The following is a 12,449-nucleotide window of genomic DNA, read 5'->3' on the forward strand; positions in this document are numbered from 1 at the left end:
CAACGACATGAGAAAGGAACTAAGTTACAAAAACGAAATTTTACAGAGGAAATAACCGTTTTGGATTATGTTAAAGCAAATATGTAATTCGGGAAGAACACTTATGTACAGAATACAGTAATAATTATATCTAATCGCGCTACATAACCAATCAATATATTAAAATCCTTGTAACTTAGTACTACTTGTCCTAAAATTGTTATAGATTCATCAAAATTTCTTATAAGAAAGTACTAAAAATGGCTATTTTGAAATTTTGATAAAAGAAAATAAATTTTAATTTTTTTTATTGGAGACAAATAATAAATATATTAATAGATAAACAGATATATTAATTATACATAATTTGTTAAAATATGGCAATATAAATATTACGAGGGATCTAATGTATAATTACCCATACGTTGAAAACCACTGTGCTCTGTTTTAGCTTATAAAAAACAAAATGACTTTTAGATAACTTTTGAACCAGTAATCAGAAATTATTTACAATTTAACGTAATAAGTAATGGTGAGGAGTTTAGTTATAAAAATGAACATAACTTCAGAAATACTGGTCCAAAAGTTCTTATCGACCAGTGATTTTCTTAATTAAATTATTTCCAATTTTATTAGCTAGTTAATTATGTAGGTCTCCATTTAATAAATAAAGTTGACATCCCTATGAGTCCTAAGGGATGAACATCAAAAATATTGTATAACAGATAAATGGAGATGCATATGTAGACGAAAGCAAAAAATAAAATTTACAAAATAACTATTATGTTAAGAGAAATTGAGTGGATAGTGTTAAAAGAATCACTGTACACGTTGTACATTATTAGTTAGACACCCTTTTTTTTTCTCTAACAAATAATTTTGTCTGTATGTCATTATTTAATATTTACAATTATATTTCGAAACAGATTTAATATAGTATTTATCTATTAAATAAGTATAATAATGTAATATATTATAAATTATAACAAAATATAAAATTATAAAAAATAATATATGTTTAAATAACGACATGTTATGCTTGAATCTGTGGTCATACTGATATCATGATCGCGTGTCGTTTTGGTTTTTGTTTAAATGACGAGCGAGATATCGTTTTCATATAGTTTGTGGTTAAGTATTAATTTTAATGTCATGACTAAATGATATTGTTTTAAAAAAAAGAATATGTTGTTTTACGGAACCGAATTTATTTATTGATTTACCTAAGTTTATGCTTGGCTCTTTAATACTGTTATGCAGTCACCTACAATCTCAGGAGTGGTTTTTGAAAGTTCATTTCTCTGCTGGACTTGGGTAAAATCGAAAACAGCGAAATGACTGAAATATCCCAAGATAATGTAAGTGATACTTTTGAAGTATTCTCTACATTAAATTTGAACACAATGTTTCAGTTATCGATGAACAAAATTGTTAAACTTATGTAACAACATGCTACTTTTCTTAGTACCACAATTTATCGGATCCATCATTTTTATGTTATGCTAGATCTCAACAACAGTATAAAATCTTCTAGAGTTTAGATATGAAGATAGAAATTTGGATAGACCAGTGGTTCAACAGTGTTTTAATAGTTTTAGTTTTTCTTCATAGAAAAAATTTAATAAAGAATTTATGAGGTCATTTGTTGGCGATCAGAACACTACCGTATTATGGTGAAAATTATTCTATAATGTCCTGTCAAATAACTAAGTTTTAATTGTTATTTTTTATGAAAAAGTAAATTTGTTCAGTAAATTAAATTTATCATTTTAACAAGTTGAAATACAACTTTAGTTTGTAAACTTTAGTTTACAACTAGTTTGATGATGTACTGACTTACTAAAATTTGAACAAATTGAATAATTTATAGCAAAAATTAAATAAAGCCTTTATAGAATAGTTCAACTGCATTACAAATATTGAAGATAAGAAAAAAAATCTAATAATAATTAATATCAAACATTATTTTAATTGTTAGAGTACTTCCCATTCTATTTGAAACTTTAATATATCAAAAAGAACTCTAGATTAATATTTTAAATGTAGTCCAATAGTACATTGACAAAAAGACTGCTAATTGGACAATGTGAAAACAAATGAAAAGGAAACTGATAAGTGGTCAATAATGATGATAGAAATCAATGAGTTAAGTTATCCATCATACACACTGAGTATTAATATTAAGTGCCAAATGCAACAACGGACATTGGATGCATACATCGACTCAGGTAGCGCTTTTTTCTATGATTAAAGAATTCTTTGGTTTGTAATATTTTTGATAATAATAAGAGCCAATTAAAAGTCTAAGATATTTTTAATTCAACAGTTTTTTTTAAATGTATGAATAGTATAGAAAATATTTTATGTCATGTCGTTTATAATGGTACAATAAATTCTGACTGTTAGGTAGAAATTTGTTTGTGATAAATTTAATAAATAATAGTATTTATTACCATTTAATGAAAGTTTACTTACAGAAAAGTTAATAATAATAATTTTGTATTTAATGATATTATGTTGATTGATATTGATAAGACTGAATAAATTAAATTAGATGTAAATGAAAATTTAATTGTTGATGTCCAGGATAAGGTGATGACAGTTTTTAAAAATTATCACTTAAATTATGTAAATCCTACAAAACTACAGGCTACTTTAAAACTTGAAGTTAAATCATCAAAAGATCATGTACCTTTTTTTTTTAGCTGTAAAATATATTTGCTTTAGTACATGAATTGTAATATTTCATTAAAACATTTGATTACCTTTAGATGTTTTAGTAGTTACATTAGGCTTCAATCTTTGTTGTTATAAAAATAATATTTAACAGAAAAATTAGTTTTTTTTGACCATAAATAAAAATTTTTAATTTAACTGTTTCTTAGACTATATGTTTTAAAGTTTTTTTTTGATAGCACACAATAAATACAATTAAATAATTAAATTTATGAATCCCTTACTGTAATGTAAAAGAGTAAATGATATGTTAACATTTTTTTAAAAAATAGTATATTAAATTAATGCCCCAGTTTAGAACTGCAAAAGCTCAAACAATTAAGATTTGAATATTGAATTCCAAGTTGTGGTTCATTATACAATGTTAACAATGTATTAGTTTAATATCTTCAAAAGTATTAGATAAAATAAATTTTTTTTATTTTTTCAGAATTTAATTTTATTGTAAAATTTGTGGCTGTCTTTTGGTAGAACAGATTTAAACTCTTAAGGATGTTTTCATTTATTTTTTGAAATTTTGAAGTCTGTTGTATTGCAAATAGATGGTAAATATTTGTCCTTTTTTTTTTAGTTTCTGATGATCGATCTTTAACATTAAATAATAATATGATAAAAATAAAAAAATAATTTTTAGTATACTTTTTGTTATAAATGTTATTCTTAAAATAAAAGTACTTTTTGGTTTTCAACTTAGAAATAAAACCAATATTAAACTATAGAAACTTAATTTTTANATATCAAGCCACGTGCTCTATTATATGAGTGTAACGCCATCTGTTGAAAAATATCCCCATTATTAAGTTATACACCTGGTATAACATTTTGTAAAAAAAATACATTTTACTAGTAACTGGAATATTATTCTTTGGTAAATTATATACATAAACATGTATATTTTGTTTATCTATCTTTACTTCTACGACATATTTCATACAGTTTTTAAATTTTTTGGATTATTGTTTTACTCTTTTACTAGTAGATAGTACGTCTCTAACTCAGATTGTTGTCTTAAACTTGATAGGATATTTAGAAGTTTAAGATTTTTTTGTCTTGCTCGACAATTATCTTGTATTAAATTGAGTGTTGGTTTTTTTAGAATTTTGTGGTTAATTTTTACTTTATATTACAAATATATATGATTGTTGTGTTGATTCCTGCCATATTAATTTTTGAAAAAAAAAAACGTCAAGGACTAACTATTACTATTCCCAGAAACATTAACGTTCATCAACTATATTGACACTTCCTTTTGTCTTACTATAATATGTAAGTAATAAGGTTTTTTTTTATTGTCCGGTGCTTGTATCTATACCTTGACACGGCCCGTAATAGCGCACTATTCATTTACCGTGAATCAGCACGTTATCCGGTCGTGATTATCAGCTGTCCACCGTCGCACTCATTAGTGTTGACGATAACACAAGTTTGTCTTGTCCGGCGGTCGGTAGATAGGACAGGTCAGGGGGTTTAGCACCGCGAGACACGTCGGCGACTATGTAAACCAGTTCACCTGTGACTTATATCCGCCGTACGTGTCGTCGAGTTATATCCGCACCTTACGGTTTACCCGTCACTTGTATATTGTATATTGTAAATTATAATATTTTTATAACTTAAACAAAATAAATTGACTCCACAGTCAGAACATAACGGTGTTACATTTGTTATTAATATTAATAACCTTTTTTAAAAATACCGTGTCAACCTCTATCATGTTGCATATTATTTGGAATCCAAGTTTACTTGTTCCCTTTTGCTTTTTAGTGTTTATAAAATCTGATAGGATTATGTAATGTCTTTACAAAGCTTAGTTTGTGTTTTTTCAAAAGGTTCAATGTTAAATAATATTGAATCAATCATTTATAAAAGAGCCTAAGTCTAAAAAGTGAAACTTTAGGAAAATAAAAAATAATTATTTGTCTTATACAATTTTATATGAAAAAAATTATAAACATATTTTAAATTCTTATGCACTATACTTATTTAAATTTATGAATACCAATTTTTAAAATTTTGTTACTATTATATGTATATAATATATTATAATATGCTCAATAGTATGAGTTTAAATTGACTTAGAAATTTTTAGACCATATGCTAGATCAAGAGTACTATAATAACGAGATTTTTCTAGCTGATCAAGGATGTCAGTGATATTGGGAAGAGGATAGAAATCTTCCTAAGACCCGATTGATTTTTCGGAAATTGACACAAATTAAATACTTAATTTTTCCATTTATATCTGGCATTTTTGGTATTACTAGCTAGAGTTCAATCCAATTAAGTCACTAGCAGCTATAACTCCTTTTTCAAGTTGAATAATTTGTTCATTGACTTTTATCTTATGTTTATGAATGAGTCTATAGGGCTTGTCAAAAATTGACTGGATTTTATCAGCTGTCTTAATTTTATGATACACCGCTGTAGTGTGTGTAATAGGATATCCATCTAAATGAAATATGTCTGAGAAGTGACTGAAAATGTTTTCTAATAAACTTCATTGTTCAGATGGTCTGTGCAGAAAGCTTGTTTTAGTCGACTAATTCTAGTTCCTCCAGAGTTGCTCTTAGATGTGAGTGAGTGACATTTATGGTAGCTTCTAGATATTCCTTATAATTATAACTTTTGAGATTGGGTTTCTGACAGGGTTGTTTCGTTTTAAACATTTTGTTAAAATCAACTGTTTTAAACATTTGCTTAGGTTTAAAACAGTATAAAACATGTTTGAAACAATTAAATTAAACAAGCGTTTTTTTTTTCATTTTCTTAATAATATAATGAAAAAGAAACTTAACATTTAGCGATTACTGATTTTTTGTTATTATCTTTAACAACATTAAAATATGACCAAATGGCATCTTTCTTCCTTCCCGTAGACAACATTTTTAAAAAAAAAAAAAAAAACCACAAAATTTACCTAAATAAATAATTAACAGTATCGTAGACGTTATTGCGATAGCCAACTTGTATTGCGAAGTTATAAATAGTCTGTGGTTCCCTCATTGCAATTGGTTTTCTTATTTCGAGGAAAAGTTTGGTGGCGCCGGCGCGGCGTAGTTGGTACCATAGCTGATCGCGACAGTTCGGTACAGAGTCGGACTTCAAATAAGGTGTCTATCATTTAGTAGAATGAAGAATAAAAGGTCAAAATTTTTAAATTAATATGATATTTGAAAAAATATAATTTAAACAATGTTTTTTCTGAGTTTCATTTGTTTAAAATATAAAATTCAAAAACAAAAAAAAAAACATGTTTAAAACAAAAAATACATGTGTTTTGTATAAAATTAAAAAATAAATGTTTTTTTTCAACCCTGGTTTCTGAAAATGTTTAGGATTTTCTGATGAGTTAAGAATAGTAAGCAATACACGATTACCTTTAGCACGAGTTATGACATTATCATTAATAGATTGAGAGGGAATTATGAGTATAGTTCCTTTTAGGACATTTAAAGCTGGTATGGTAATAAGAGTTTCTGATTGAGGAGATAACATAATAATGGCTACACTAGCATTAATTGGTTGGGTTTATTGGTTTCATAATTTATAGGAGTCTAATATTCCACTATGAAAGGTTTTCTGAGGATACCGTCGAGGAGTATTGGAAAATCAGGATGAATTAAATGAAAATATATTGAAAGTCTTAGTCATTTAGCTGAAAAGTTAAGGTAGTCATTCCTAATATCACTTGTTTTACTTTTAAAATGTTTGCATAGCCTTCTGACATCCTGAGAATGATCTAAAAGTTCTTTTTTTGAAAATTTTTTGTGGAAATTAAAAGTTCTTACTCGATGACAATATCGCCGTGTTGTCATCAAACATAAATGTTGTTGTTTTATTGTAGGTTGGAATATCGGGTGTAAAAATTAAATATTTAGGTTAATCAAATCTAACCGGTTTGTAAAACTTAATAATTTTCTTTTCTATCATAAATGTTGATAAATGTTCACTGTAAGATGTGGAATTATTGAAATTATTTTTTAAAATTAATTTTGCCAATCGTTTAAGATGATTAACCAGTTCAATTTGTGTTCTAAATTGAATGATTTTATTCGTTTTCCCTGTTACCAAACAAAATCATATTAAAATTATGTGAACATATTTTTATTATAATTATACATGCTAAATATCGCATTATTTATTAATTTAAATAAGTCTTTCTCAAAATCATTTTTAGCTTTCTGTCTCATCTCTGTATTCAATTAAATACAGAGATTTATTATTCAATTTGCCAGCTATATGCTGACTGTTTAAATTGTAATGCCTTATATACATATAATTTAAACATTTATTATTAATAATTCACTTTTAAACTTTAATTATGTGAATTACTTTTTCTACTTTTGAAATGTTTGTCATAGCCTATTTTTAATTGAGGTAATGTACAATATAGTTTTCTTTACAGTCAAAAGTAAATAGAAAGTTTTGACTCGTGAATCAGGTGGACATTTTTGTTTAGGTGTAGTAACTTATAAAGAAAGAATGAAATACAATAAAAATGATTTGGTTGGGTGTTTGATCTACTATTTTTATTTATAAAAATAGTAGATAGAGGTATAAGTACGAGAGTTTGTAAGAAAGAGAAATAATGTAAAAAAATAAAGTTATTTTTATTATTAATATAAAATTTATTGTGATTAATTGTAACATTCCAATATTAATAATGCCACTAGCATTGGCGGTTATCTATGATAGGTGGATTTTATTGACCTCGTGTGTCTACTTAGAGTAGTATAGTGGATATATATATATATATGAACCTTATATTTAACTCCTGAAATAGACACATATCAAGGATATAACAGTTGATGGAAAAATCATTTTTATAAGTAAATATTTGATTCCTGTGAACAGGGGAGAATTTGTTATATTCGTCTACTGCTCCAATTGCACAAAAATAAGTTGTATTGGTATTGTGAATTGCGATACGACAAGACATAGTAGTGGAACGAAAAAGCTTTGACAAATGATTTGATTTGGAATTAAATTTTCTGTTCACAAAACTATTTTAAAATGTTTAGCTCTAGCCATATTATAATTGATATTAATGGACCAAAATAATGTGATGAGATTTCTAGTATTTGTTACAGTAAGAAAAGGTCGTGGTAAAGGTTCTTTGCATTCTTGTTCCATTTGTGGTCTAGTTGGAAAAAATTGTTTGTCAAGCGGCATTCTCGGTGGATGGTAAAAATGATTTGGGCTGTTCATAATCTTAATTTTCGTTACTGTTTCGCAACAATTTCCTAGACGTAAGTAGATGTAATTTTTTTTATTNGAAGGAGCTTCACATTAGAAGCACCTGAACTTAAATAATTTACTTAAAAGTATGTTTTAAGTATTTAGCAGGTCTCTAGGCCATTGGCGTTTGAGACGTCTTGGCGGGTTTTCAGGAAGATGATTGGAGTGAAGTTGAGCAATGAGGCGGTTGGGGTGTTCGGCTGTTTTGAGGTGGAGGCGAGTGTAGAATTTAGTTGCTGTTTGTTTGATAGTAGGAATTTTTAGCTCATTGTGGAGACTGACATTGGTAACATACCAGGGGGCATTCACAGTCATTCGTAGACAGATGGCTTGGAAAGCTTGAATAGTTCTGGTATTAGCTGGTTTGGCTGAACCCCAGAGGGCGATACCGTAGGACCAAATTGGTAGGAGTAAGCTCTTATATAACAGTAGGCGGTTAGGCGTGCTCATCTTTGATTTCAGGAGTGGTCTTAAAATATGCAAGCGGCTGTTCAACTGTTTCCGTTTATTTTTTAGATGTGGGCCCCAAGTGAGTCTTTTGTCGAAGACTAAACCGAGGTATTTTACTTCATTAGTTTGAGGAATGATTTCATTGTTGAACGTTAAAGGGGGAGCTACTCCCGGGCGGAGTGCAAATGTGACGTGGGCTGATTTGGAGTCAAATTTGGAGAATTTATAGTTGTATACCTTTCGTTGTATTTCGTAAAAGCTCAAAAAAACAAAAATGTGACTGAATGTTAATATAAAGGTAAATTAAGCCCAGCATGACATTAGCATAATTTCTAAGCAAAGAAGAAAAAAAAAAATTAATTGTTTAATTTGAAACATTAAATCTTTGTGCTCGTTTTTGTTTTCTGTATTTTATTCTTTCTTCTCTAGTTGGTTTAAGAAATATATAGACAGATTGACCATAACTCCACACGTAGAATTGGTATTGTCGTAAATTGTATTTGGATCATATTGAGTGAGTATTGGTCTAAGTGAGTTCGGATATCTATAGTTGTACAGTGGTATTTGCATGATTTCGTCAAATATTATTATATTGTTGTTGATGATTTTGACGCATAAAGTAATGTGTAATATTATTAAAGTCAACCAAGGAGTCTAATGCTCAAGCCAAATTTATTGTATATCAATTGTACACTGGCGGCCAAAATTATTAAATCACACAATAACTTTAAGATTTTTTTCAAATAAGATTTGATATCTTGTTGGTTTTGAGTAAGGAATATAAAAAAACTCCGATTATCTTATTATACGTCATTATATTGTAAAAAAATAACAAAAATAAACTTTCACTAAAGAAATAACAAAATCCTGAAAAACGAAATTTTAGTTCACCCATGAAAAAAACTCTCAATACCTAGTGTTGCCACCCCTCGCTCGTATGACAGCTTCACACCGTCGCCTCATGCTTAAAATAAGCTCCCTTATGTCCCCTTGATCGATGTTGTTCCAAATCTCTGAAATGGCATTAGTAAGCCCGTCAAGGTCGCTCGGAGGATTTGGGAGCGCTCTAAATCGCCTTCCGATCATGTCCCATACATGTTCAATTGGGTTTAGGTCAGGACTATTAGCTGGCCAATTCATGGTCTCAATATTTTCACGACGAAGAAAATCTTGTGTCACCCGAGCTGTGTGTGGCCGTGCATTATCTTGCATAAAAATGAAGCCAGCACCAAAGTTTTCAGCATATGGCACTACATGAGGTTCAAGAATGTCCGACATGTATCGGACAGCATTAATATTACCCCTCCGAAGCGCCATNCGAGCTGTGTGTGGCCGTGCATTATCTTGCATAAAAATGAAGCCAGCACCAAAGTTTTCAGCATATGGCACTACATGAGGTTCTAGAATGTCCGACATGTATCGGACAGCATTAATATTACCCCTCCGAAGCGCCATGAGCTCCGTACGTCCTTTGATTAATTAATTTGGATTTTTGAGCTCTTGAATAAATTTAATTATCTTGCTTTCGGTTCCTATAATTCAGTTTGTCTAATTTTATTGGGGTTGTGAAGTCCGAGGGTTTAGAGAAGGACAATACAATCAGATAAAAGGGTTATGATAAGTATTGAAATTTAATATATGTATTGCATTTGTAAAAATTGATAAATCATTTAAATAGACTTACGTTTCAAGGGCACGAGCTTCAGTCGGCAAACTATGAAACATAATAAGAATAAGCGTAGGTACGATCTTATGTCAAGCACTTCGAATGCATTTAATAATTCTCCTGATAAACCAGTTAAATATATTTGAATCAGAAAGCATAGGTTAATTATTATTGTATTGTCATTTTCTTCTGGGGNAGCACTTCGAATGCATTTAATAATTCTCCTGATAAACCAGTTAAATATATTTGAATCAGAAAGCATAGGTTAATTATTATTGTTTTGTCATTTTCTTCTGGGATTAAATAATTCCAAATTATTGGAATTAAAATGTATCACCTACTTTATAATGTTTTTGCGGAATTGAAATGAATAAGACTGACAAGTTTTTCTTTCTGAATATTTGAGAGACTGATGGTCTATTGCTTCATTTGACTCTTGGCTTGAAAAGTGGAATGCCCGAATTGTATAGCTTTTTACGGCTTTTTATATGAAATTATGATCTATATATGTTACAAAAATGTAAGAATTGACCACCAGGGTTCCTCTCTTTATTGAAATGAAAATTATAAGCAGGGATAATATGTTACTTTGATTATGGTACATTTGATTTTTTTTAGGGATACTGTTACTTAATACAATATCTTTGTAGGTGATTTTACAGTATTTACATTTATGGTACTGATATTAATCTTAAACTGAACAAGTACATACATTGTATTAATTACATCAGTGATTATGCTATGATATCAATTTAAGATAATTATTTTGTTTTGTGATAAACATTTCGAATAATATTAAATTTGTGCGACGAACGGTATCATAACAATTGCAACATGATCATGTATGTAACTTGTGTTGCCTTTCGTATCATTGTTGGACTTGACCAACAGGTTTTCAAAATCAAATGCAAATGGATGTTCCTGTGTTTTGCCCCATGACTCGAACTTTAATTTAGTCCCCTCTTCTGGCATTACAGGTAAAAACGGTTTGTTTTCACCGCACATTTTTTTATGTTCTTTTAGCGCCTCAACTCCATGTAGTTTATACTTTTTAGGTATATTATTAAAGCCCGCGAAACACCGTTTGCAAAATATCTTTTTTGCCGTACTCTTTGTCATTTGTGATTGAACCAGTTTTCCAAAATCAGTGATATAAGTGTAATGACTATCACCCGCGGCGTTTGACACAATTAATAAATCGATATTTTCTTTACGTTCGTCAGCGCACACTTTCAGCGGATAAACTAAATATTATGTAAATCTTTCAATTTTAGTGCGTAAACATTAACTGAAGTATGCGGATTATTTTTTTCGAAAATTTTTATGTCTGAAATCGGTGTTGGGAATGATAAACTTGTAGTTGTGACCTACAATATTCTTATTATCTCCTGTCACATTTTTTGCCAATATAGCCAATTTGAAACATTGTTGATCTATATTTATATTTTAATGTCATGTGGCAAATCAATGTAAAACTCCCGCCTAAAGGCTGATATTTGTAAACATCCAGTAAAATACCGTCTATATTAGAAAACGAGAAATTACTACCTTTACCAGCATAGTTTTCCTGTTCTTCTAGTAATTCTGTGTATAAAATATCTACAGCATGATCGATATCGTCCTCGTTAATTAACTCGGCTGCCGACGTTTTAAATGACCGATTTTCGTACTTGTTTTCATTATTCGGAACCGCATAAGTCGCCTCAAGTTTTAAGTTGAATTTTATCGGACCCATTTCTTTGAGACAGTCGCGTAATTTTTCAACTAAATCGCCTCTTGTTGCCGTCAAAAACGATTGATACCCGGCTACTTTTTCAATATTCTTTTTGTAAAACCATAACATTTGACTATTTAAAATGATTCACCCGTTTTATGAAAACCACTTGTCATAATGTCTTGTAATCGTTTCACTTTTACCTGTTTACATTTAATGGTATTGTCGGTGTTACATTGTCTGCGACGTTTAGGATTAATTGCACTGGGGCCCGCCTGCAATCTCTCCGCAACATTTACATTTTCTAAAAACAAATATTCATGTATTTATTTTAGCATATAAATTTTTTGTAAGATATTTTCTTTACTTACCACTCATTGACATAGCCCTCGAATCAGCATGATTTCCTATAGCAATATTATAATTTACACCATACTTTACGAGATCTAAAATATTACACTTATATTAACACTCTACTAATATATTTTCTCTTTTCATATTAGTATTTTACTGAATAATGATTGTAATACTTACGGTGTATCTTTTGAACATTTACACTGTCCGTCCACCTAGGGAGAGGAAACGGCCGGAGCCGTTTTGGGGGGTATCCAGCTCATATATTACACACCTACTAACCCAACACTATACAATATCATACAATTGAAA

General features: G+C 29.3%; 1 protein-coding gene across 1 annotated transcript in view; it reads left to right on the forward strand.

Moving 5' to 3' along the window:
- The first annotated feature begins 1,049 nt into the window (after nucleotides 1-1,049).
- LOC126897468 (E3 ubiquitin-protein ligase MARCHF3-like) overlaps nucleotides 1,050-12,449 on the forward strand; it is a 72,857-nt gene continuing 61,457 nt past the window's right edge. Inside the window, exon 1 of the mRNA XM_050671104.1 lies at nucleotides 1,050-2,207. The gene's annotated coding sequence lies outside the window, so the exon portion shown is untranslated. The remainder of the gene's footprint in view (nucleotides 2,208-12,449) is intronic.

This window comes from Daktulosphaira vitifoliae, unplaced genomic scaffold (genome assembly GCF_025091365.1).
Source record: "Daktulosphaira vitifoliae isolate Bord-2020 unplaced genomic scaffold, ASM2509136v1 Scaffold_2, whole genome shotgun sequence".
Lineage (NCBI taxonomy): Eukaryota > Metazoa > Arthropoda > Insecta > Hemiptera > Phylloxeridae > Daktulosphaira > Daktulosphaira vitifoliae.